Raw genomic sequence first — 27,883 nt, forward strand, 5'->3', positions numbered from 1 at the left:
AAGGGTGGGTGTCTGCTGACCACACAGTTCTCTTGCGGACAGAACTCTGAACATGACTAAACCTGGAAGCCGAAGGAGCAAGTGTGGTATCTGTAAAGCTGTCCCCTTTCCAGCTCCTCTCCTTCTGCCCACAGGGCGGCTGCACATCTGCCCCTCTGGGGTTAGGCCTGGCCATGTGAGCTGCTTTAGCCTATGCAGTGGGAGTGGAAAGGCCATGTCTTTCTTTGGACAGACGTGTTCAAATCCAGTCTGCCACGTACTCTTCCCACCGCAGAGGCGATTGTGGACACACGTGTCAGGATGAAGCTTCCTCAGTCTGACTGCCTCAGGGAGTGCGAGGGGCAGAGCATCCTGCCTGCGTGTGCCAGACACACATAGAGCAAGAACGGAACTTGTGCTCCGCTGAGCCGCTGAGATTTGGGAGCTCTTACTGTGGCGTGACGCAGCCTGCCCTGACTGATACAGAGTCGGGCACGAGAGGATAATCGACCTGTTTGTAATCACAGTTTATGAACGTAGCTGTTCTTACGCCTTATCACATTCGTGAGGGCTCTACCCTCATGACCTAATCACTTTTCAAAGGCCTCACTTCCCACCATCACTTTGGGGATTGGCTTTCAACGTGAATTCAGGGGTGCCTTGGGAGGGACAGACCGGGAGACAAATTCTATGGTAAGATCTTTTCAAGATTTTGGCCAATTTTTTTCTTAAATTGTTTATTAGAGTAAAACAAACATAGGAAAATGCAAATATGTGTACATAAATACATGTACCTAAATGCATATATATAAATCAGAGGGAGACAGCTTGATGCATTTTCAAAAAATGAACACACATGGTAACCAGCACCAGTAGACTCCCCATGCACCTTCCCAGCCATTAACTCTGTCCCTCAAAAGGTAACTACTATCTTTACTTCTAACATCCTAAATTGGTCTCCCTGTAACGGAGTCATACACCATGCACTGCTTTGCATCTGCCTTCTTTTGCTCAGCGTTGCTTGTGAGATGCATCCAGGTTGTGTGTGGCAGTAGTCCGTTCACTTTCGTTGCTGATTAGAATTCTGTTGTGTGAATATACCGCATTGTAATTATCCATTCTACTTTTGAGTTACTTCTAATTTTTTGGCTACTAGAATAATGATGCTATAATTCGTGTTTTGGTACACAAAAGCGTGCATTTGTGTGAACTTAGATCGAGGAGTGGAATTGCTAAGTCGGGGCATTTGCACATGCTCAGCTTTGGTACACACTGCCAAGTGGTGTTTTCAAGTGATTGGACTAATTTACATTCCCATCAGCTCTGTCTGAGAGTTGTGAACGCAGTCCGCTTGCTGAGGTGAACCCTGACATTCTCCGCACTGTTTCTCCTCTCTGTACCTTTGACTTTGTTCAGCAGACCTTGTCTCTGTTGTCTCTCATCCATGAGTCAGCCTGATTTTGATAATAATGATTATTAATACTGATAGCCATCAACTGTCTAACCTTTAAACATGTTGGACAAAATGATGTACACTTTACAAGTGTTTATCAGTCCTGAAAACACAGCCTTGAGATACATTTTATTAGTCCCATTTTACTGAGAGAAAAAAAATCTAAAACTCACAAGATTAAGTAACTTGGAAGGATCACAGATCTACTAAGTCATAAAAGCAGGACCTGACTCCAGAGTCTTGGCTCCAATGCTGTGCATCCTTCCTGCTCCCAAGACTCTCTTCCACCTCAACTTGACTTGTGCCAACAGATGTGGATCTAAGATTGACCCCGTGGGTGCTTGGGTTCTGAGGGGGCCCGGACCCTCCCTCCGTATCATCCTGCTCCAAGAATCTGCATGGTTCTGGATGTACTTTTAAAATATTACTCAAGTTTCTTTTCTCTTGCTTCCTTCCTCCCTCTTTCTCCCTCTCTTTCCCATTCTTCCCTGGTTCATCAAGTGCAAAACTGTCAATAGGATAATGTTAAAATTCTTTGCTGAAACTGCTTTGTTGCTGGGAAAATGTGTCGAAACATCAGATTTCCGTATGTCGTTCAGTCAAAACAGAGGCTTTTCCATTGACTTCACTCCAGGTTGAAAATTTCAGTGTCTATTATAAGATGTCATGGAGAGAGAATTAGAGTTACAGATGAAGCTTCAAGAGTTTTTATCGTTATAAAATAAGCATGGGAGATAAATGAAGAAGGGAGAGAGCAGCAGAAAAGGAAAGAAAGGAGGGAGTGAAAGAAGAAAAAAGAAGGGATAAACGATATTCTTAAGGCTTGCCTGGCCCCTGGGCACCCCAAGGTGCTGTAGTGAACTCATAGGAGTGCCATGGGATATTTTAAATTTTTGTGGGAAACACCGCGACATCTGTCAGATACCAAGCAAACTGTTAGCTCAGAATAGTTCACAGTTTCAACATTAAAATGCGTAAGATTTTTTGATGTTACCATATCTTTGTAAGACCAGACTTAAGGCAGTTGCTGGGATAACAGGCAAGTATCAACTGAAAATCAATGTGTAACAAGAAATGAGGGTGATGTTAATTCAAGGTTTGAGAAGTTGTACAGTGCCCAACAGATGCACAGCTTTCATTCGTAGGTAATTATGGTAATTTTAGAATGAAATAAAGATACATTTATTTTAATTTACATGTATTTTTTTAAGTTTTAAAAATGTGCATTGAATTATAGTTGACTTACCATATTGTATTAGTTTCAGGGGTACAACATAGTGAATTGATATTTTTATAGATTATATACCATATAAAGTTATTGTAATACTGACTATACTCCCTTTGCTGTACAATAACACGTATTATTTTTTTCAAACCACTTTCATGAACTATTAAGACACAAGTATTTATTATGTTGTTAAGACCTACTTATTTAATAAACAGACTGGTTGGCTGTTTCTTTTGGCTGAGGGGTACCATGAATCAAGAAACCTGGGAAACCTCTGCTCCATGGTACAACTCAATCTAGAGGACCCATGCCAAGTTTATATTCATCTGGAGTCCTAATCATTTCTCAAAATATTTTTAGTTTTTGAAAGTCGATTCATCAGTAACACCTGTTTATGCCTGCTCTACTACTGAGCTTGATTTTTATGATGTTGAAACCATAAACTTTGAGTTAAGGAACCATAAAAGAGTTAAGGCTCTGAAGCAACTGGGATTCAGATCTCAGTTGTTTTCCCTACAAATCTGAGACAGATAGTATAGGGAAAGAGCATGAGATTTTTGACATCAACAAAAGTTTGGTTTAAATTTGCAGCCAGACCACTTCCTGCTTCTGAGCCTCATTGGTGAGGCAGGGACAAAGTTCCATTGCCGGGTCATTGAAAGATGAAGTGAGATCACAAGAGTCAAACAGTGGGTCCTTGGCACACGTTGTTTCTTCCCCTTTCATGATTCCTTTAGCCATTTAAACATGAAAACCAATTTTATAAACAAGGTTAGGTGTTTTAAATTTTGATATTAACACATGACCACCCAAAAGCACTATATATGGAATAAAAAGATTCCTGCCTCAAGGGATGTAGCATCTAATTCTAGCAAATGCAGCAAAGGAAGGGAAGTTCAGAGAAAATGAGTTGCAGCTGTATTTGAGGAACTCAAGTTAATGACTGCTGGGGAGCACAGATTTGGGGGGCGACTTAAGATCAAGAAGGAGATTTTTCCATGGCCAAAGATGAAAAGAGCAAAGAGATTAATAGGGAGGCCTAGAAGTCATGCCCTCCCCAGCCCTACCTTGGGGGTAAAGGAAATGCAGACGCTATTATTCTTCATTAGTTTTCTGTCAATTATTTCCTACCAGTACTGCTTCCTAGAGTTCTATGGCCGAAATATCCCAACTGTGTAGCTGTTGAAGCAAGGAGTTTCATTTGGCCTCTTATTAGGTTTTCCTAGTTTATGGGCATCTGAATATACTTAGAAGGACTGATGAGGCAAATGCCCAGAAAAGAATGTGTGAAGGGGACCCGGGAACCTTGGATCAAGGTAAGGGAAAGCTTGGGGTTCAGAAAAGCCTGAAGAACTGGGAATTTTACCTCTTGAGTTTATCTAATCTGCTTTTAATATGCCTAATTAATCATAAGAACTATAGATGTTATCCCAGACTGTCTGATTCCAAAGTCCAAGCTTTTAACTTTCATTTTTAACCCCCTGTTTCCATAGAGGAATAGAACACATGTGGTTTTTAAACAGACCTAAAGATTTTCAAATAGATATAAACTAAGTTGTTTACTTACGGCTCAGTGTACTTGGGCCCAACCTCTGTGACCTAAAGCCTACCATCCATGTAATGGATACATATGCAATGAAGTAGTGAGTCTAATTACAAACTATAGCTTCCTTGTGAAGTTGAGTGTTACCTCCCTCAAAGAATTACTTTGGACTGAGTCTGATGACACTCAATCCTGAAAGTAGTTCCTTGTACTATCTTGTGAATCTTTGCCTTTGCAGGAGGAATTTGTGTAATGTTTTTATTCTTGCAGGTTTAATTTGTTTAAAAATAACCAGAAGTAATTTAAACATATCTAGTGAGGGAAGCATAAGATTGAAGTAGATGTGTTGATAGGGGTCCCTGGGAAAATTCGTTCATGGACCTTGGTTCTCTTAAGAAAATACTTTGCAGCAAGACTTTTTTCCCTTAAACACTAGACTTTCCCCACTGACTAGCAGGAAGAAAGAAAAATCCAGGAGCAGATGGATTTACAGGTTAATTCTACCAAACATTTAAGGAATAATTAACACTAGTTCTTCTCAAACTCTTTCAAAAAATTGAAAGAGGAAGACTTCCTAACTCATTCTATAAGGCAGGCATTTCCCTGATATCAGAGCCAGAGAAAGATGCCGTAAGAAAAGAAAATTGCATCTATATTTATAGGGAATTTTGTTTGGCAGAAATACTCAATAAAATATTAGTAAATTAATTTCAACAGCATATTAAAAGATTATTTACCATGAACAAGTGGGACTTACCCCTGGAATACAAGGGTGAGTCAACATAAAATCAATCAGTATAACACATCACATTAATATTTTAAGAATTGGGGGGACATGTGATCATCTCAGCTGAAACAGTAAAGGCATCTGACAAAAAACCCAACACCTTTTCATGATAAAAACTTCTTAGAAAATTAGGAATAGAAGGGAAGTTCCTCAACATGGTATTTATGGAAATCCCACAGGTAACGCATATCAGTGGGGAAAGACTGAAAGCTTTCTCCTAAGATCAGGAACAAGCAAGGATGCCCACCTTCACCGCTGATATTCAACATCGTATTAGTAGTTCTAGGGAGAGCTGGTAGCCAAGAAAAAGAAATAAAAGGCATCCAAATTGGAAAGGAAGAGGTAAAACTATATTTGCAAATGACATGATGATCCTATGTATAGAGAATTCCAAAGCTTCCACAAGAAAGCTACTAGAGCTAATAAGCAAACTCAGCAAAGTTGTAGATTATAAGATCAACACACAAAAATCGTTTCCATACACCAGCAGTGAACAATCCAAAAAAAGAAATTCAGAAAGCAATTCCATTTATGATAGCATCTAAAAGAATTAAAAGAATTAAATGCTGAGGAATAAATCGCACAAAGGGGTAAAAGATTTGTATGCTGAAAACTAGAAATCATTGCTGAAAGAAAGTTTTACGTATCTAAATAAATGGAAAGATACCCAATGCTCATAGATAGGAAGACTTAACATTGCTAACATGTTAGTGCTACCTAAAGTGAGCTACAGATTCAGTGCAATCCCTGTTGAAATAGCCTTTCTTGCAGAAATGGAAAAGCCAACCCTCAAATTCATATGGAATTTCAGGAGGCCCCCAACTACCGAAAACGATCTTGAAAAAGGAGAATAAATTTGAAAGAACACTTTCACTGTGCACAAACACTTTCCAACTTCAAAACTTACAACGTGGCTACAGCACTTGAAACAATATGGTACTAGTGTAAGAATAGACATATAGATCAATAGAATAGGATAGAATAGAGATCTCAGAAAAAAATTCTTCACATAAATGACCAATTGATTTTTGATAAGGGTGCCAAGATCATTCAGTAGAGACAGGACAGTCTTTTCAACAAATGGTGTTGGGAAAACTACATATCCACATATGAAAATTAACTCAGAATGGATAAAAGACCAAAGTAAACTTGAGTTAAAATTATAAAACTCTTACAAGAGAACAAAACATTGGGGGAAATCTTCATGGTATTGCAGTTGGCAACAGTTTCATAGATGTGACCCTGAAAGTACAGTCAACAAAAGAAAAATTTTAGACTTTATCACAATTAAGAACTTGGGGCACATGAAAAAAATGCTCAATATCACTAATTATCAGAGAAATGCAAATCAAAACTGCAATGAGGTATCACCTCACACTAGTCAGAATGGCCATCATTCAAAAATCCACAAATGATAAATGCTGGAGAGGCTGTGGAGAAAAGGGAACCCTCCTACAGTGCTGGTGGGAATGCAGTTTGTTGCAGCCACTGTGGAAAACAGTATGGAGATTCCTCAAAAGACTAGGAATAGACTTACCATATGACCCAGGAATCCCGCTCCTGGGCATATATCTAGAAGGAACCCTACTTCAGGATGACACCTGCACCCCAATGTTCATAGCAGGACTATTTACAATAGCCAAGACATGGAAACAGCCTAAATGACCATCAACAGACGACTGGATAAAGAAAAGGTGGTATATTTGTACAATGGAATACTACTCAGCCATAAAAACCAACAACATAACGCCATTTGCAGCAACATGGATGCTCCTGGAGAAAGTCATTCTAAGTGAAGTAAGCCAGAAAGAGAAAGAAAAATACCATATGAGATCGCTCATATGTGGAATCTAAAAAAGAAAACAAACAAACAAAGCATAAATACAAAATAGAAGTAGATCATAGAGATAGAATACAAACTTGTGGTTACCAAGGGGGCAGAGAGTGGGAAGGGATAGACTGGGATTTCAAAATTGTAGAATAGATAAACAAGATTATACTGTATAGTACAGGGAAATATGCACAAGATCTTATGGTTGCTCACAGAGAAAAAAATGTGACAATGAATATATATATGTTCGTGTATAACTGAAAAATTGTGCTCTACACTGGAATTTGACACAATATTGTAAAATGATTATAAATCAATAAAAAATGTTTAAAAAAAAAAGAACTTGTGTGTGTCAAGAGACTATTGAGAAAGCAAAAAGACAGAATGGGAGAAAATATTTACAGATCATATCTCTGACCAGAGATTAAAATTCAGATTTTATAAAGAACTTCTGTAACTCAACAATTAAAAAGCAAACAATCCAACTGAATATTTAAAAGGTTTGAGGAGACATTTTTCCAAAAAAGTTACACACTTGGCCAATAAGCACATGAAAAGATATTCAACATCGTTACTTTGCAACTAAAAAAAAAAAAAACAAAAAACAAATAAAAAAATAACAAATGTTGACAGGGAGGTGGATAGTTGGAAACCTCATATATTATTGGTGGAAATGTAAAATGGTTCAGCCACTGTGGAAAATAGTTTGGCAGTTCTTCAAAACTGAAACCTAGAACTACCCCATGACCAAGCAATTCTACTCCTAATTATACATCTGAAAGAATTGAAAGCAGGGACTCTAAAAGACATCATCATACTGATGTTCACAGCAGTATTATTCACAGCAGTGAAAAGGGGGAACCAACCCAAATATACATTGATGGATGAATACATAAACAAAAGGTAGTTCATGTGTACAATGGAATATTACTCAGCCATAAAAAGGAGTGAAATTCTGACACATGCATGGATGGCCCTTGAAAACATTATGCTTAGTGAAATAAGCCAGACACAGAAGGACAAATATTGTATGATACCATTTGTATTGAAGTACCTAGAGGAGATAAATTCACAGAGACAGAAAATAGAGTAGAGGCTACCAGGAGCTGAGGGCAGGAGGAAAGTGGGAGTTATTGTTAACGGGTGCAGAGTTTTTGTTGGGTACAATGAAAGTTTTACATGTAGATGATGGTGATGCTTACAAAGCATTATAAATGTATTTAGTGCCACTGAATCATACACTTACAAATCGTGAAAATGATCAATGTTATGTTATGCATATTTTACCAAAATAAAAGTCGCATTACAGTATAAAAGTGTATGGTGAAGTAGTGTAGCTAGAGTGAAGGATATCCAAGAGGAGCGCCCAGAAATTAGACTAAGAAATAAGCTCAGGTTGAGAAAAGTTTTGATCTCATTCAAAGGTATTTAGACTTTATCTGATAGTCAGAGAAGAGCCACTGTAGGCATCCAAACAGGCTTCTAAACATTGCAGACTCTGAAGAGCGTCCTGTTCGGAAAGACACGCAGTGCCTGCCTGGAGGATGGCTTCTCCTGTTGATGATCCAGGCCAGTAGTCTCCCCTTCCCTGATCCTATACTGACACTTTTGGAAACGTACAGTGTCGTGATCACTTTTCAGGGACTGTGAAGCCAGGCTTAGGGAGAGTTAAATGTCTGGCCTCGGTTTTGAGTCTTTTACCTCTGTCCACTTCCAAGAGAACCATTAGCAAGCATCAGCTTAGCCGGTTGGTGATGGTTCTTATCATTGCTATTACTGACAGCAGTATTGCAGATTTGGGGGTCTATTTGTTTCATAGTTGTTGCTGTAACATATAGTGGAACTGGATGTGTGGGTCCCATCATTATTTCAATTAAGAAAGTGCCTCAGTAAGAATCAAGCTCCTGTCTTTGTAGCTCAGCATATGTGATCCTTAATCCTCGCTTTGGCACTCCCACACTCAAGGGCTTCTGGGGACCTAGCAACCCTCTGTCCCTCCAGCACCTGCTACCTTCTCGGCTTATCTACTGTGATTCAAATGAGTGACTCCAGCTTTCTGGGTTTGATCTTCTGTATCTCAAATTCTATGAAGACAGCTGTTCAGTTAAGAACTCACAGGCTCTATTCTCAGTAAATGGATCTGAATATACTTAACCAAAAGGCCACCCGGGAGAACTATCTCGGGCCGGGATCTTAGACAGCAGACGCTCCTGCTTTTTTGTTTCTCTGTTTTTTTGGTTTTTCAGCCACTGTGATTTCGCAGCTTTGCTTGGTCTCATTTGAGATACAAAGGAAAGGCTTCTGCTGCCCTTGCATCCTCACAGTCCACTATCCTCAATTCCAAACTTCACAGGGAAACTCTGAATTCCTGATTATTGGCCCATGGAGGTGTCAACACTTGTCATCTCTACAGGACTGGAAAAACTGGGCTACAATTTGGTGTCGACTCCGTGTTTTGGGCCTGAGGAAGTAAACTTGATTAGACCATAATCTCTCACGCAGGAAACAACGGTGAATAGTCAACATCACGTCTCATTTCGCTCCCTATCCAAGAGTAAAATCAGAAGCCAAACAGAAAATGAACCAAGGGGTGGGGTTTATAGAGTCTGGGTCCCATCTAGAGAAAGCAAGGGGCTTCTGAAATCCGCTTTTAAATGTTTTACATGGACACGCATTCAAGATGGGTTGGATTTTGTGTCATCGAAAAGAATGACCCACATGCCTCTGAAAGGTCTGCCCTTGACTGCTTCTCACCTTTCCTATTTTTATATCTATTTTTTCTCTGATTTTCCAATAGTTTTCATTCTCCTATGTATCTCCTAAGTGTAAGATCTCTAACCCCATCCACACAGGGTAAGATTCTCAAGCCTCCAATTAAGATCCCTTCTCTTTTTCCCTCTTTACACAGCGTCCTCTAAGATTTTTGAGGTTAGAAAGGTTGAAAGTTCCAAAGCAGTCTTACAAAAAGCACAAGTTAGTTGGATCCCAGTCTAAAAATAAATCTAATCTTACCAAACCAGCTTGCCTTGAGCAATCAGAATTATAGAAATTACAGGAAAATTCACTAGCTAAAAATGTTGCATTTCAGGTATTTCAGGTTGGAGAATATTTTTAATGCCTTAAGACACAAATCAAAAGGAAAGTGGGGGGGTGGGAGGGAAGCAAATTAACACCAGGTTTCCCTCATGCTCTGTGGCAAAGTGAAGCTGTCTATCTGAGAGCTGCAGCAATGCCAGTTAATATTGAAAGCAAAACTTGTGGCAACCCAACACTGAAGGCACAAGGAGAGACCCCTGGGAAGTCACCACCAGCTGCCTTCTGGTAATCAGTCCTAAACAGCCTCTGGTTCTCTGCGATGTGTCAGGGAGTTTAAACTTTCCTCCAGTAATGTTGGAAATTTGAGTCACACAGGAGGACTGCTCTTTCTCAGCACTTGATGATGTGTGTGTCTCTCCACCTCCCCTAGGACTTGGTCTTGCTTGAAAAGCTGGGGTGGTGAACCCTGAAGATCATCCGCCTAAGGGAAGAGCAAGAAGGGCTCCTAGAAACCTTAGAGATGGACCGCCTCACCTTACAGGTGGTGAAACAGGTGAGGAAGAGTTCAGTGACTTGCCTAAGATCCACTCCTCTAGTCTGGAGCATTTCTGAGCAGGGAGCCCAAGTGGTCTTTTTGGTGTTGAGATGCTTTGGGACTGGGACTTACCTGTGTCCAGAGCTGTATCATAACTGAGTGTATCTGAACGTATCCCCTCATGGCTAAGACGGCCTGTGCAGCCCGATGCCAGCTTGGGCCAGAGGTGTCCCCTGCAACTGTCTCCATCCCCTGAGTTCTTAGTCCCAGCCCCAGAAAGAAGGCAGTGGGGGACACTGTGCTGAACTGACCCACATTGACTTTTGTCTCTCCACTGGAATGGGGTTATCCAAAGGTGAGTTCCCAAAAGAAACCTGAGTGGAGTTTTAAAGTTCATATTCCTTAGACTCCTGAGCTCATCCAGTCTTTGCTGCAACTGTGCTATGCTTGGTAAGACAGTGACCACTCTTCTTGAAGGGCTCTGGAATCTGCAATCTCTGCCCTCCCCATACCCAGAGCAGCATGGACGTTCACACTTCCCTTCTCAAACTGACCCAAGGGCCCCATGTACTGTCCACCACGTTTGGTGCCTTTGGTTGGGCCAGATTGGCTGCAGCAGCCTCTGATTGTCCAGTGCACGCAGGTCGTAGAGCGCCCACTAGAGTCACTGACAGCCCTGTGGGCCCAGGAAGACCCAATGTTTCAGGGCTCAGGGCTTGGTTTCTCATTCCCTAATTCTGTGACCATGAACGTTGCCTTCCATTATAGACAACTTTAAAAGATGAAACACCCTAATTCATCCTCTGTCACAGTGAAAATTTCTCAACACTTAGTGGCTGGGGTTAAGATTTGAGGCCTTTGTGACTGGAGCTAGGAGACACCCCCGAGGCTCTGTTCTGTTGTTGGAGCAGCAACAGGAAGTTGATGCTAAATTCCAGCAATGGAAACGGCAGGAGGACCTGGAGTGGACCAGAAACAAGGAGAAGGGCCCTGGGTCACTGCTTTGGAGGAAGCTGAAGTCATTGTACTTTGCCATTATTGGTTTTAGAAATCATGCACCAGGGTTGGTTGGATTGCCGTAAGAGTCGAAGCAAATGGAAGCAGTAGCCAAAATACCTATAATGCCTGAGGCAGTAGTAGCAGAAGTAAATCATCATCATCATCATCATCACAGCTACCATTTACACAGAGCCAGGCACTTTCCCAAGCACTTTACAGGTATTAGCTTATCTCACCCTCACAGCCACCCTGAATAATTATTCTAGATGAGGAAACTGAGGCACAGAGAGGTGGCTGGTCCAAGGTCATTAGCTGGTAAGTGGCAGAGCCAGGATGATAACCCAGGCAATCGGGTCCTGGAGTCCTGCTCTTCACCAGTTTGCTTCACTGCTCCCAAGCTAGAGCATGTGGGGCCTGCAGCGTCCATCAGTATGCGTCAGACAAGAGGGTGGGCAGGGCACAAGCAGAGGTACTGAGACCATGAACACAGGAGGTGCTCAAGGTCAGGTGAGGGCACTGGGAGGAACAAAACCCCTCCTGGACGAAGACTTTCCGAAAGGGAAGGACAACTTGGCAGATGTTTTGTGAGTATTTCCTATGTGTCAAGCACCGCACTTGGCATTGGGATAAAAGAAATGAACAGGACAGACACCGCCCCTACCTTTGTGACGCCGAGGGGCAACTGTATTCCAGCTACTCAAGGTAGAAAGTACAGGGAATCATCCGAGCGTAGGAGGGACATCTAACCTGGGCTGGGGAGGTCCCTGAAGGCTTTCTAAAGAATGCCAAGTCCATTGAAAGAGGCAAGGGCGGGTGTCATGAGATTGTGGGGCAAGCAAGGGGTATAAACCAGACTGCTGAAAGATGAGGGGAAGCAGAGAGGTGGGTAGAGTTTGAGGAGACTGGGGTAGAGGACTAGTGGAGAGGAGACGGAGTGGGTGATACCTGTCTTTAACAGAAGCTATCCCAGGAGGAAGGACCTTCTAAGGGCAAGTTTCCTTTCATCGGAAGAGGGAAATCTAATGCCTAAAATTTGCCCTAAAAAATCATCAAGTGAGGAATAGTAAAGCCCACATCTGAATTTTATCTAATGTCTAAAAAATAAAGTCATTCCGTAGACTACATCTATTTTCCTAAGCAATTGTATTTAGTCCCTTCTCTTTTCTTTCTGACCCTCTGTAGGAAAAAAAAAAAAAATTTAATTTTAGAATGACTCAGTTCTTCTCAGAACATCCCCTATCTTCAGAAGGTGGCAGGTAACAAGTTTTCCCTTTGCTAATTTTCTCTGTCTCTAAATGTTTTGTAATCAGATGTGGTAGCTCCAAATTCTCTTTATTCCAAACATAGCCAGGAAACAATTTCTCAGACAGTTTAACTTTGATAGCAGGTAATTTTAATCCATTGCAAACATCAACCTGACATGGACTTGCTTTCTTCATTATTTTAATTACTCTTTGGGGCTACTTCCCCCTCCCCTGCCCCCCTGCTCTTTCCAGGAAGGAGTGGATAGAAATTGGCAGCTTTAATCCTATCATGCCATGGACCAGATAATTTTTTGCTTAATAGTGACATCATTTAGCTGCATACCTTAAGTAATGAAATTTGTTTGTGAAACTCTTTATCTTAACCAGGAAAAGGGAAAAAGTTACCTTTTTTGATGGGAGGTCACTCACCTCTGTCACACTGCTGTCTGTGCTGTTCTGAACAGCTGACAGTTTCTGTTAATTTACTCTCACTCTGCAGTTCGACTTCCAATATGGAAAGCTGGAGTGATTTTTGAATAACAGCAAGTAATATCTGGTGTGGCAGCAACTGGCAACTCTGACATGGAGCTTGGCTGCGGCCATTATCCAGGATTCCTCACTTCTCCTTGAGAAGCAATTTCAATTTCACAGGCTGGAATTAAAATTCCCCGTGGTATGCATAGAGCAACTGACACTGTCAAAGTGATTTCAGGCTGCTGAGCTCTTGCTGGGCTATGAGTGAAAGAACGAGTTCCTCCTCGTGGAAACGGAGGTCCGACAACTTTAAAACTCAGCCCCTTTGATATGTTTTAATTCGCACCGAGGTCAGCGGGCGCTGCCTCCTTCCAGCAAAACTTGTTACAGCACTAGACTGTGGAAGACGGGTGTTTTCCTAATGATGGAGCAGAAGTAGGGTTTGGGGGAGGAAGAAGTGCTCAGACTAGGAATGAAAATAATGAAGACGGGCCCGGCTCTTGGACGAACTAAAAGAGGAGACAGAAATACGGACACCTTCTGAGCGCTAACCTGGGGGAGGGCACAGGGCGTGTGCCCTTTTCGGTTGTCCTCCGACAGGTCTTCGTGGAGAGCCTCTTCTTGAAAATCAGGTGGGGCAGCCCCGACCCTGCAAGGAAGGACAAGTAGTGCGTTATAAAGCTCGGAGCTTTGGGTGTCACACCTGCCTTCCGGTCCCGGCTTCTCTAACTATGTGATCTTTCATAGCGAAATTTAACCTCAAGACTGAATCTCCTTCTCTGTCAAACAGGGCTCATAACAGCTACCTTGCAGGGCTGTGATGGATCAGACGTGAAAAATGCTCTGTTCAGTGGCCTATCCAGTGGAAATGCCAATTAAACATTAGCTGTCCTTAACAAACAGAAAGGCTTTGTTCCATCATGAAGTTTCTCAGACCTCAGGACTTTTGTCACAGCCGAGTACCATCAGCAGAATTGCTTACTTAATAGTTTTCTTTCAGTCAATCACTTTGGAGACTTAAATGTGTCTATTTTAAAAGACAATGTTTATTACAAATGGAAAACCTACGTCACTTGCCATCCATAGAAGGTTACCATTTAAAAAAATGAAAAATAAAAAATGTTAATAAATTCTACTTAGCGTTACTTAAAGAACGCTCTGGACTTGAGGCTTCCAGGATTCAGTTAAAAAGACAAAATGATTTTACAAAGTCAAGGGCGTACTTGCTCCCAGACTGAGCCTTTTCCCTCAGCCAAGGCCTCAGTCTTCCTTCCTCACCAGCTACTCACCCCAGCCTGCATTTAGGGACCTGATCACTTTCCATGAGATTGCTTGTTTCATTTCCTGTAGCCTCATTCTAATGTTTGAACACAGGGAAAGAAGCATCTTGCAGAGAAGTGTGTCAGCCCCTCTGAGTTCTTCACTCTACTCCCGAGCCCCCGATGTGAGTTTACAAGTGAAAACACATGGGTGAAAGTCATTTTCTTTCTGATTAGGAAAGAGCAGCACCTCTGAATGAGTGGGCAGCAATCCAGTAACACCCATTCCACTCCTGAATTTCTTGGTGGTCAGGGGCCTCCATGGGACAAAGCCAGCAGATGTTCCTCCCCCACCCTGGGCTCATTCCTCCTGCCTGAGTGCCCAGCTCTGCGATACAGGCCTGAGCGCAGACACTTCTCGCTCATTTTTATGCTGTCCAGTTACACGTTGTTCAGTACCTCTTCACGTGAGTGTGTCCTTCACCTCTACCATCTCCTTCGTCCTTGTCTGATCCTACCGCTCAGGGCTTCCAGCAGGGCAGGTCTCTGCCCATGGGAATCTCCCAGGAAACTTTAAAAATCCTACAGCCAGGTTACACCACATACCATTCACATCTCACATTGGTTCTCAGCCTCAGCTGTACATTGGAGTCCCCTGAGAAGTTTTAAGAACTACAGAAAACTTGGTATCACCTCCAGAGAAAATAATGTAATTGGTCTGGAGCAAAGCTTGGCATTAGGAGTCCTACAAGCTCCCCAGGTGATTCTAATACGTGACAACACTGGGGAACCACTGTGCTGTCAGTGAGCCCCAGCTATTACCAACCAGCGTTCTGGATTCCTTAATCAACAGACACTGGTAAGAGGCTGGAGGAGAAACTCAGGCAAGGCTTTACTGGGACTCGTGCTGCGGCACGACGGAGCGAAAACAAGTAACAGGTTCCCATGCTTGCTCCCTGGGTGGGGGCGAGCTGGTCACTTAAGTGGGGGAGGCTGGGGGTGGATGGATGGGGCATGCTGGATGGGTGGGTGCTGCGTGCAGGGATCATGCGCGTCCCCCGCTTTTGCTCCCGACACCTCAGAAGTTGGGCTTTTGGTCTTTTTGTATCTGGTTGCTCATAATTTGCCCCAACTGCACCTGTACGTAGTTACTTTTAGTCCCTTGCTCCTCTTCTGTTGCTCATTTGTCCAGGTGCAAGCACTATGGTGAAGGGCCCCAGGCCGCAGCCTCATAGCCGTCAATAGTTTTTAAGTGCTCCGCAGGTGATTCCAATGTGCAGCCGCGACCGAGAAGCGCTATATTAAGGCAGCTTCCTTCTCAACAGAAAGCTTATGGGTGCCGCTGGGCTGGAAGCTGCCGTCGGCTGCCTTTCCTGTCCTTAACAACTGGACTTCTGGAGGCCGTGTCACTTGGGCCTGGAGACAGACCACAGAGAGGACACTTTTCAAAATAATCTAATCTCTACAGGCTTGTAAAACACTGCTCACCAACATGTAGATTCGGGAAGGACGTCTCCACCCCTGGGCTTTTTTACGTCTTCCATCCCTTCTCTGCGCGAGGGCCCTCTCAACAGCTTGGTGAGATTTGTACCTTTTATTTGTGGGCAAAGGGGTATGAGGGTGCTGTGGGTAGAGGGAGGGAGCAGACTTTCTGGATTTAATGAATTTTCTTGGGGCTGGCCTGTGAGCTGTTCAAACTCTTGCTGGGGACTTTGTTTTCAGTGAGTCCTTCTCTGCGGTCATACTATCTTGCTGATTCCAGAAGGGTGAGAGTGTGTTGTGCTCACAACCGTCTGCTTTGATTTTAAATGGAGATCAGAACAAATATGAGATTTTTTCCACTCATGTATAATGAATCAAAATTAATAATTTAACATTGTTTCATGTGTGCCTGAGCTGGGTTTCACCTATGGCAGAATGTATTATATCAGAGGCCTTATTCATGACTTTAAAATGATTTTAAAGCGTTTCCAGAGCTCGACCATTGGCTCAAAAGCTGGCTTTAGGGACAGGTTAAGCTAAAGTCACCTTTGGGAAACAGATGCTGTTTCATCTACAGCAAAAATGAAAGAGATAAGGCTGGAGATTCACTGATAATTACTATGAAAGGAAGTTGTGAACTTGAGAACATAAATCTGACTCTGAGTCAAGGTGGAACCAAACATTAGGAGGGAGTTTCCTGGATAATTCCCCCAAAATATCACCCTGACACACACTACATGTACATTGGTCCTCCTTGGAATTCATCCAGAGGTTTTAGAGATTGAGTAACAACATGAGTTTGTTAAAATGATAATACCGTGTGTTAAGCACCTGTTTCCTACCAGATGCTGTTCTAGGCCCCTTTCTGCACGTGGACATATCTAATGCTTTCAATAGCCCATTTTACTCGATTGTTTTTCTATAAAAGGGAGGAGTGACTTGGAAGAGCAAAGTGACTTGACCAAGGGCACACAGTTGGTAAGCAACAGAGCTGGGATTTGAAACCAGGTCTCCCTTTAAGGGTTTCCTTTAATTGCAGTATTTAAAGAAAGAGGAGGAGGGAAAAGGAGAAAGGGAAAAAAATCTTAAAGTGTTACAGAAATGCTCAACCATCTGTGCTTAATTTTCCAAAATATTTTTATCTGACGACTCCACCTACACATTTATTTCTAAATGTGGGACAGTCATTTCGTCAGCCATGGTCAAACTGGGGAGTCATGATAGGCCCTCACTGAGTCTGAACTGAGCGTGTGAATGTGGTTTATGCCGTCTCTTCACTACAAAGTGAGAGCTAGAGGGACCAGAGCAGACGTGCTCAATCGTATAAGCACGGAGTTGAGTTTTTAGTTTTGTTTTGAGAAAAAAAGACTTTTGTCTGCATCCTTGTGGAGCATCCTGTCTTTGGGGGAATGACCAATGGCAGCTAGGACTTGGAAAAGTGATCAATATGGCCTCAGCATCTCTTTCCGTGGTTCCTCCCTTCTGACTCTCCCTGAATTCATATTCAGTAGGAACTTACTTAGTGCCTTCTGTGTGTCCAGCAATATCCTGAGAATTGTGTACATCCTAATAGTAATTTTCAAACTAGAAATTTTTTCTAATTGCTATTTTACAAAAATCTTAAAGCTAAAGATGATTTTAGGGATTTCTGTTGGCTGCCAGTTGCTGACCAGATAATATCTAAACACCTTAACTTGGCGTACAGAGTTTTCACTACATGCTGCCAAGTGCCTTGCCAACCTCATCTCTTGCCAGCATCTCCATGGCAACTCATTCCAGCTCCTTGGAGATTTTCATTGTTTTCTTGCCATGCTTGGACCACTGATGACTCTGTGCCTTTGCATATACTACGTCTTCTGTTTAGAATACCTTTCCCTCTTAATCTGTACAGTGTATTCCTATTCTTCCTTCAGAACCTTTTTTTACATCCCCTTTCTTTAAGACCCTCTTGACTCTCAGGCAGAGTAAGTTGTTCTGTCTTCTGTTTTCATGACTCTGTTCACAAAGTAAGGTAAATATAAACAAAGTCTATGACAATACTTCCTATTGAAATTTCTCTCTCAGTGGAATTTGAAATCTCCAAGGGCTGGGACTGTGTTTTATTTATCTTTATCTCTCTCATGCCTGCCTGTGGTAGGATTCCAGTGGAGGATTTGCTGAATCAATGAATAAAATTACACAAAATTGAAACTCTGTCAGATAACCTGGGATGTGGGAGTGTTCATAGGGATAGGAGAGATATTGGAAAAAATACCATTCTTCAATATGTAACTAACTTTAACAGATTTGGAGTGAGATGGTGAATATGAAGGAAATAATCAGGATATTTAAACATGTTGAGAATAAACACATTGCATAAAATTTATAAATATAAAGAAATTCAATGTAGAGCTGTGTTATCTGTGGACTTGAAGTTATTTCTGGAGAATTCATGGAGGAGGTTAATTTGAGCTCTCTGCTTGAGAAAGAGGATGGAAGGGTCCCTTTAGTTCATGGGAAAATGGTCCCAGAAAGCGATTTGCATTGAGGAAAAAAGAACATGAATCCGAAAAAGTGGATCAGCTGAGTGCCTGGCACCTGGCAGGCAGGGCTTCAGTAGATGAGTGATCTTGCTGGAATGTATGGAGTATCTACCACGTGACCCTCACCTACCCCAGTTTTTAAATGATTGTAAACAAACACTAATGGTCAAATAAGGAACAGAGTTACCAGCTTCATTACCCAAAGCCCGCCTTTCCTAGAAAACAGTGGGCAATGTGCCCTCCATGTCCTGAACCAAAACCCAGACCCCAAGTGGACTTCTTGCTCCCGAAGTCTCAAAGATGGAGACTGGTTCCTACCTCTCAAAGAGCCAGGGCTGCATCTCAAAGATGCACAGAAAGTCACAGCCACCAGATGAACCAAGGCAGAGAAGTAGAAAGTGGAGGACAGAACTGTGGGTTCCTAAGCGGCTTCTAGAAGCCAGACCCTGCGCCCTGAGAACCACAGGGACCTGGAAGAGGACGGCTCCCTGGCATCGCCATCAGTCTGTGAGGAGGACTCGGTGAGGGGGGGGACCGAGGCTTCCCACTTCCTTCCCACTCCAGAACCAGAAGGACCTGACCCACGAGTGCCACAGCCTCCCCATTCAGAGAAATGACACTTCTTTTTTGGAGGGGTGAGGAGGGTGTGGGAAGAGGGGCCACCGGTGTTCACCCTACACTGTTGCTTCCTTAGAAATGGGTTTAATTTCCTACCCCTCTTAGCTCCTTATCTGCCTTTCCTGTGATGTTCACCTATCTCTTATCTCATAGGAAGGGCTTGTGGAAAAGCTGTCTCCTCCCGGCACCATTGCCAAACAGCTTCAGACACCTCTGACATGGTGCCGTCTTGGGGCTAAACTAAAGCAACAGGGTCTCTTATGAGAATCACATGGTTTTGACAGAGTTAGACGTGCTCTTACCCCCTTGCCCATCTTTAAATTGGGGCTTGAATCTGGCTTAAATGAGCAGCCTCGAGACCCCAAGGAAGGAGGAAGGAAGTCTTTTTATTCTTATTTTATTTTTTAAAGTGTTATTTATTTTTTAAACACCTTTATTGTGGTATGGTTCTTGTACAGTAAACTACACATATTTCAGATGTGCAATTTGATTAATCTGATAGATGTCTACACCCATGAAACCACCACCACAATCAAGATAGCTAACATTTCCATCACTCACTAAGAGGTGCAATTTTTGAATTCCCAATTTTTCCCTTCCTACCCTCTTTAACCCCTAGTAACCATAAGTTTGTTGTCTATGTCTGTGAGTCTGTTTCTGTTTTATAGATAAGTTCATTTGTGTCTTTTTTTTTTTTTTGGTTCCACATATGAATGATATATGGCATTTTTCTTTCTCTTTCTGGCTTACTTCACTTAGAATGATGATCTCCAGGTCCATCCATGTTGCGGCAAATGGCATTGTTTTATTCTTTTTTATGGTTGAGTAGTATTCCACAGTGTGTGTATCTATATCTATATATATCTATATACCTATCTCTCTCTCTCTCTCTCTATCTATCTCTATCTCTCTCTATCTCTCTCTATCTCTCTCTATCTCTCTATCTCTCTCTATCTCTCTCTATCTCTCTCTCTCTCTCTCTGTCTCTCTCTCTGTCTCTCTCTCTGTCTCTCTCTCTGTCTCTCTCTATCTCTCTCTATCTCTATCTCTCTCATATCTTCCTTATCCAGTCATCTGTTGATGGACATTTGGGTTGTTTCCATGGCTTGACTATTGTAAATAGTGCTGCTGTGAATATTGGGGTGCATGTATCTTTTTGAATTATGTTTTTCTCTGGATAAATGCCCAGGAGTGGGACTACTGGATCATATAGTAACTCTGTTTTTAGTTGTTTAAGGACCATCTATCCTGTCCTCCACAGTGGCTGCACCAGTCTACACTCCCACCGACAGTGTAGGAGGGTTCTTTTTTCAAGGAAGTCTTTTTAAAGGGAGGCTTGTGCTTGACTGTTCTGTTCACAAGGATGTTATGTTAGTTTCCCAGGGATTCTGTAACAAATTAGTTCAAATTGTGTGGCTTAGAACAGTCTCAGTCCTGGTGGCCAGGAGCCTGAAATGAAGGCATTGGCAGGGCCGCACTCCTCCTGAAGTCTCTAGCAATGCATGCCCAGCCTCCTCCAGCTTCTGGTGGCTCCGGGTGTTCTTTAACTTGGGGCTGCGGAATCCCATCTCTGCCTTGGGTCGCCACATGGCCTTCTCCCCTGTATGTCTGAGTCTCTCAAACCGCCCCCCCATTCTGCCACCACCACCTTTTTCTTATAAGAACACTTGTTGGATTTAGGGACCACTCCACATCCAGGATGATGTGATTTTGACTTGATTGTGTTTTGGAGGCAGGGGAGGTAATTAGGTATGTATGTATGTATTTGTTTGTTTGTTTATTTACATGGAGCTACTGGGGATTGAACCCAGGACCTGGTGCGTGCGAAGCATATGCTCTACCACTGAGCTATAACTCCCCCCTCTCCCGCACCCCCAGGATGATCTGATTTTGAGATCCTTAATTACATCCGCAAAGATCTTTCCTCCAAATAGATCACATTCACAAATTCTGGTGCTCAGGACTTGGACTTCTCTTTTGGAAAGTTAATATTCAACCCTTGCTGATGGAAATATTTCCGCCGGGATGATGGCTGATAAGCTGACCACCTCCTTGGAGCAGTGTCTGCTTAGTCCTGTTCTAACTTTCTCTGTTCTCCGGGGCTTAGGCCCCCAAGTCTGGACCCAGGAACCCAATCTTATCCATCTCTGCCACCCTCTCCCTAATCTTCCAAACACCTCTCCAACCCTCGCATCCTCTCTTTAAGCAGAAAATAAACACGTGGTCCTGGAGGAGTGATGCAGTTTGTCAAGGTTAGACAACCAGTTAGCAGAGGCAGGACTGGATCCAGTGTCCTCTCTGAAATAGTTATTTAAAAATCATATGGCTGTGGTTATAAAGCTCAGAGAGTCGAGCTTTTGAATCAGAACATTCAGCTTCCTGGATTCCTGGCAGCCTTTCCAGACTGTTTCCAAAGAAAGTCATCAGCCTGTCACCCTTCTCACCAGCCCCTCTCACCTTCCCAGTGTCACAGGCACGACAAAGTGTGGACAAACCCGCTTCTCACCACCTCCTCAGCCAGTCGCCAGCAAAGCGATTTCTCTCATCTTCTGTCCAGGGCGGAGATGTGGCAGCGGCCTCTAGGCGGCTGAGCCACACACGAGCTCTGTGAACTAGGCTGTCGATTTTTATGTGAATCCTCCTTTATTCCCAGTTTGATTGCATTTAGGGTTGGTCCCACTTCCTGTTCACATGCCAGGCCTGTGGCCTTGCACTCACCGGCAGAACTATCTCGTCATCACTACAAAGGAAGGACTCTGCCCCTAGACTGTTGCACAGGAGCTTGGCTTCTGTGTTTAACTCCATCTTGCCAGGCAGCTCTAGTCCCACAGCAAACACAGCGACTAGGAATTCCATCTTTACTTTGTTTCCTGGAGCCACACTGGCTTGGAAATGTTTTTGTTTTTGTTTCGCTTTTCCCGGATCCAGCTTGCTTTCTCGAGTTCTTGAGGAGTAGGACTAAATAGACCACACTGTATGTCTCTGAGAGACAGCCCCCTGAAAAGACTTTAAAGGGAAGATGAAGAAAGCGTTCTGCATCTGACCTTTGAGTGCTTAGGAAATCAGCAAATGCTTTCTTCGATAAAGGGTGCATCTCAGGACACGTGGAAAGGCTGATCTTTCAGCAAACACTGAATAAACAGTGTCATATAAGAAACAGTAACGGGGCAAAAGAGGCTCAGTTTTCCACGACATCTTCAGCTGGGCATCTCAGGGTGACCAGCGGGGAGCTACACCACAGCCAGGAAGGGGCAGGGTGTGGCTCTCTGGCCATTGCCTCAGGGAACACCCCCTGAAACTTGTTCCCAGTGTTTTGCCTGTGTTCTCTGACCGACTTGATGTAAACCCACTCTAAGCGTCTGCCTCTTTGTAAAGCTCATTTATAGTTGGTTGTTGTGGTTTAAATCAGAGAGATTCAAGTCTAAGAATAGCAGGTGGAAACCGGAGGTCACATGTGAGCTCACATGGATGGCCAGGCTTCAGGAAGGGCCAGAGGACAAAACGAGTTGGATAAACAGCAACTAGCACAGGCCACAGATGCCAGAGCAGAGGTTGGACCCAGGCTGGAACTGAGCAAGTATGAAACAAAGCTGGGACCGGAGACCAAAGGAAAAATGGTGTTCAGATCTGGCCTCCTCCGCATCCAGGAGCCTGAAGTCAGAGTATACCCCACCCATGCATATACTCAAATTGAAATCCCAGGGTCCCCATGAAAGGAGGGTGTACAGATGCCTGAAGTTCCCCACACTTTTCAAGCTCAAATATGATCTTCTCAGTATTACTAGGTTTCCCCTCACCATCTGTTCCAAATCAGTACTTTCTTCTCGTCTGCAACCATGAATGGGACTTTGTACCTCTCTTGAGGTACATGGAAATGAGATTGAGCCACTAAGAAATGAGGGAATTTGCTAACCTCACACCATGAGACTCAAAGCCAGGACTCAAAACAAGTAATTCCAACTCCATAACCAGCATTTTTCACCTAGCTGGGGTAAGATCAATAAAAATTTATGTACGTAGAGTTTGCGTTGACAACACAGCACCCATTTGGGGATATGCAATGGGTAACAATGGGTCAGGATGTAGAGAAAAGACTAGGCTACAAATGTCAATTTGGGAGTCTCTTGCTTGAAAGCTGTGAGGCTGATGAGAATGTTTAAGGAGAGAATATTAAGGGAGGCAAAAAAGCTTGATGATAAGCCCTAAAGGAATGCCCCAGTTCAGAGTAAAGGACAAAATGTGGGCGGGCCAAAAGGATAGAAGGAGCAGTGGGAGAGAACCAGGGAAGGCTAGTGCCATTGGAGCTAAGTTAGTTTTAAGGAGGAGGCAGTGGTCAAGAGGATTTAAGTAGAGATAATGGTTTGCAGGGATAAGATCCAAGAAGAGTCTATTTGAATTAAAGTTAACAAAGCAGTTGACCTTAGGATTCTTCAGTCTAGACTCTTTTCTGAGTTCTGTAGTTGGGTGTTGAAGTATTTACTTGACTCCCCCAGACTACCTTAAATCGTATATTCAGATGTTCTGAATGTACCTGTTCCTCCCTGCACTCCTCTCCCCAAATCTGATCCAAGGCTCTTACTTCAGTCAATGTGTCTGTCATCTCTTCAGTTACCCACAAGTAGCTCTTGGTCACGTCTTCTTCCTCGTCTACTGTATACAATCCAACACCTTCTTAGCTGCAAGGGAAGCTGGGAAATTGGCTGGAGATGGCTTGGACCAGAGTTGGGCAAATGTCTTCTGAGAAGGGCCAGGTGTGGAATTCTTGAGGCTTTGGAGGCCCTGTGTTCTCTGTGCAGCTACTCGGATCTGTCCTTGGAGTGGAGCAGCCCCAGACGACGCATAAATGAGTGGGCTGATCTGTGTTCCAATCACATTTTATTTACAAAACCAGGTGGTGGGCTGGACTTGGCCCAGGGGTAGTTTGCCAACTGCTGGCTTAGGCAAAACATGACCTACTTTTAAGAGCTGGGCACACTGTAGCTCCACACAAAGTCATGATTCTGTGAGCAAGAAGTCAGAAGACAGTGGCTGTTAGTGGGCCGTTAACAGCGCCTGCTCTGCCTGGTCAGGGGTGGTCAGTGCTCAGGCGTGGGGACTGCCCCTTGTTGTGACTACGAACTGTGCATTAGAGGTCTTCGTTGAATTATGGAAGCTGCACTCTTGGTTGATAATAAATGTATAATAACAAGTGATATTATAATTATAATTATGAAGTAATTTATAGTAAAAAGTGCAGCTTAGTGTTTTCTTCCCTGACTATTGCTCACTGAAGAGTGAGTCACTGATCAGTGACTTTGGCCAAGGGGCCCACTAATCCTACAAATCACCAAATGATACATTTTTAAAACTGATGGTCTGGCTGGTGAAACCAGATGGAAGGAAAAGTGGGGTTGAAAAAGCTGGAGGGAGCCGTGAGGCTGGAGCACCTGTGCTGGGGTGTATGTTAATTTGTTTGGAAATATTTATCTCTGCACACATAGACAGTGCCCTTGATGAGTGACTGTATTTGTGCTGCACGGCCATGCCTTCTCTCCACCTTTAATGCAATCAGCGCACATTACAGAGGCATGAATATGCAAATGTTGAATAAAGCTTGAATTTTTTAATTAAAAAAGCTAAATCAGGGGAATTACAAGTACCAGATTTAACATTTTAAATATGAACTGAAACGTTCTCCTTCATTCCTGATTCACTGCTGTGGGTTTCGTTGATGGTCATCACGGAACTTGATGGGTTTATGCCCACCTGTTGCTAAAGGAGCCGGTGTGGGTTGCGGGGAGATCAGGAGGATGAGGGGTTGGGGGAGGCTGGGAGGAGCGTGACTCCCACCCTGTCCTGGCTGGTGGTGTTGGCAGGTGCAGTGGGGCACCGCCTGTGTACTTGCGAGGTGTAGCAGCACATAAATGCCCAGCTGGGAGTTAAATCTCCAAAAGGAAGCGTTTTCCCCAACTCAATTTTCTCTTAATTCAGAGAAGTTACTTCTAAACTGATGTAACACAACAGCTTAGAACAGTTGTATTTTTCTCCCCCAGGAATCAAGGCAGGCTTTTCTCTGCTCCCTTTTCAGATTGGTAAACAAATGCTCTCTCTTCGGGGTTTGCTCCTTCTGAAGAGGAAAGCGAGCCTCTCTGCTGGCTTGGGATTAAAGAGTTCACATTGCAGTCAGTTGATTATTTATTAAACACTTCCTCATGTGGGATTCAGGACTGTCCATAATTAAATTGCAAAGATCCCACCAGGCTCTTTGGAGTTTAGAATCTTCCATGGTCCACGTAGCTGGGTGATCTTGGCCAAGTGGCTGGTCATGATATCGGTGGTAATTATACCTTTATAATTTTGCAGCAATTTATTTATAAAGTATTTCCGCCTGTGTGTCCTTGTTTAATTTGAAACCTGCCTCTGGGCCTCAGGAAGAGAATAGGTCAGGCCACTTCCAAATCCCTTCCGGGGCTTCCACTATGAGTTCAATAAGGTGTTTTAAGTGGGGAAAAAGAAAGAGCTAGACTAATGATGATTGCACCACATTTAACCCTCATCGATACGCCGGTGCGAACAAGGGGAAGGAACTCGAGTTACAGTGACTCAGCAGTGCTTAGTCCGCGCCTGCCAACAAGCTCTCGGCATTTAGAAAGCTTTTCACTTCCATACCCGTTTTGGTCGCTTTCTGAGGGAAACCCCTCCTGTAGCTTATCTCTTCCCTAGTGTTTTTATACCAATTACTCTACTCACAGTTCAAGGCATACGATCTGGAATGTTCCAAGAATGTGGAATTCTTCAAAGGCCGAGGTCCTCCCTGCAACCATGGAGGGCGTACAAAGCGTTGAAGAAGTGACAGGATGATCTAAAGGCAGGGGCATTAAGTTCATACCGACAACAACATTTTAACCCATGTTTCTCTGTGACTTGCCTTTTCTGAAATCAGAGGGCTGACAAGATGTTCTATTGTAATAGCCTGTTTCAACTAAGTGTTGCTTTTATTTACACCCAAGTGAGAAAAATACATACGAAATTTTTTTAAACGCTTCATTTTGGAGTAATTCTAGATATGGAGAAAAGCTGCAAAGATGATGCAGTGGGTCCCCATATTCCCCTCACCCAGTTCCATTAATGTTGACATCTTACATTATTATGGTACATCTGGAAAACCTAAGAAACCACTGATACATTACTGTGAACTCAACTCTAGGCTGTATTTGGATTTTGTCAGTTTTAGGAAAATATTCAAGTCTCAGAAGTCTGAGTCTGGGTACGGGGTCAGCTCAGCTGTTTCAAATTCTATGAACCTGAGTTGATGGGATCGAGGGCACTGAATCACAGAGTGGCACATTAGTGAAGGATTTTAAGATCCACGTAGTGCTAACGCATTTTTATAAATGAGGCAAATAAGGTCACTGGGGAAACAAATCGCATGGGGCCAACGTACTTTCCATTGCACAGCGTATTCTGCACAAACAGCTCTGACTAGTGGCCGTTTAGGTCCTGGTTGCCCTTGCCTTGGTGAGAATGAATCCTTGTACACACAGACACACCTGCAGGGCACACTGAGATGGGAAGCCCCTTCCACTGTACTGTGCAGAAAGACCCCAGATCTCCTGCTCCTTTGAATCTGTTCAAGAAGAAATTGCATGGCAGAACAGATAGGTGGAGTTTCTGTAAAGGGTGTGATTGAGGGATATTTCCAGCTTTAAACACAACAGCGGAGGAATGAGTCATCCTAACACTCTCCGGGTTTCCTGGCAGTCAGCGTTCCGCTGGGGCTGTGTGCGTGGATATGGGCTAATTTCAGGTGTGTGTAAGGTGATGTGATCTCGCACGTCGACAGAGCAAGAAGTGCAGGAAACCCTCTGTCAACGTGCAAAACCATTAGCCTGTCCGCAGCTGATGCCTTCGAGCCGTCTTACTGGGTATTGGGGTGACCCGAATACATTTCTCCCTCGCAGTACAGATGGATACCAGGAAGTGGAGCAGATGCATCGTGGCTAATCAGGCAGAGGCGCAGCAGGCTACGAGCCAGGATTCACATGCCTTTGTGAACCTTAATTAAAGAGCTCAGTGCCTCCTTTTGTTTTATCTGTTGCCAGTGTTTGGTCTCCTATTGTGACAGCTTTTCTTTCTTTTCTTTTCTTTCCTTTTTTTTTTTTTCTTCTTCTTCTTTTCTTAAGTAACCATCAGTTTGCTGTGATAATCTACTGGGGAACCAGAATAGTACTGTATCTGGGAAGCAGCAGTAATGCTTGTGGTTGCCCAAGAGCTAAGGAGCTGCTGCTTGTGCAGCTGCAAACCGATGCTTGCCAGAGCCGACCGCAAGGGAGGCAAGAGAGAGGGTGGAGGGATCCGGGCACCTCGGAACTCATCCCTGCACCATCTTAGGCAACAGCCAGCAGAACCACGTGTCCTTAAGAGAGAACGTGCTAAATTATTGAGCAGGCTCTGAACAGCAGGCAAGTGGAAAAGGCATCTGCAGATCTGTGTTTCACGCCCCAGTAATAAATACAGTGTTGAGAGGAGAAATCTGTCCTAGCAAATGCATGGGGCTGGGGACAGACTTTGCTAAGGGGCTCTTCCGTCTTGCAGAGATTTGAGGCAGAGGTTGCTGGCTGGGCTCAGTGCCCTTCTGTGAACTGGGGAGAAAGGCCAGGGGTGGAGGAGAGATACCTACATTCAGTGAGTAGCTAGGCTTCCTGCCGCTGAGGGAGCTCAAGAGAAAGAAGCCAAGGGAAAACTTTGCGCTGTGGAGAAGGTGCGAAAATGTATCTCCACGCAGGGTCTGGATTAAGGGGTAAGTGTGTTGCCCCTCAGAGCAAGCTTCTTGAGGGCAAGAACCACCCCTTACTTGCCATTCTCTTTCTAGTTCTTTGACCAGAGCCCGGTACATACTACTCAGCTCAGTCAG

General features: G+C 43.5%; 1 protein-coding gene and 1 non-coding gene across 2 annotated transcripts in view; one reads left to right on the forward strand and one right to left on the reverse strand.

Annotated features, from left to right (window-relative positions):
- CDKAL1 (CDK5 regulatory subunit associated protein 1 like 1) overlaps window positions 1-27,883 on the forward strand; it is a 721,376-nt gene that overhangs the window by 539,570 nt on the left and 153,923 nt on the right. The window contains exon 16 of the transcript XR_004313468.1: window positions 10,288-10,410. The gene's annotated coding sequence lies outside the window, so the exon portion shown is untranslated. The remainder of the gene's footprint in view (window positions 1-10,287; window positions 10,411-27,883) is intronic.
- TRNAA-CGC lies at window positions 20,777-20,848 on the reverse strand. The gene has a single exon. It is a non-coding gene; the product is annotated as a tRNA-Ala (tRNA).

The sequence above is a fragment of the Camelus ferus genome, chromosome 20 (genome assembly GCF_009834535.1).
Source record: "Camelus ferus isolate YT-003-E chromosome 20, BCGSAC_Cfer_1.0, whole genome shotgun sequence".
In the NCBI taxonomy this organism is placed as follows: domain Eukaryota; kingdom Metazoa; phylum Chordata; class Mammalia; order Artiodactyla; family Camelidae; genus Camelus; species Camelus ferus.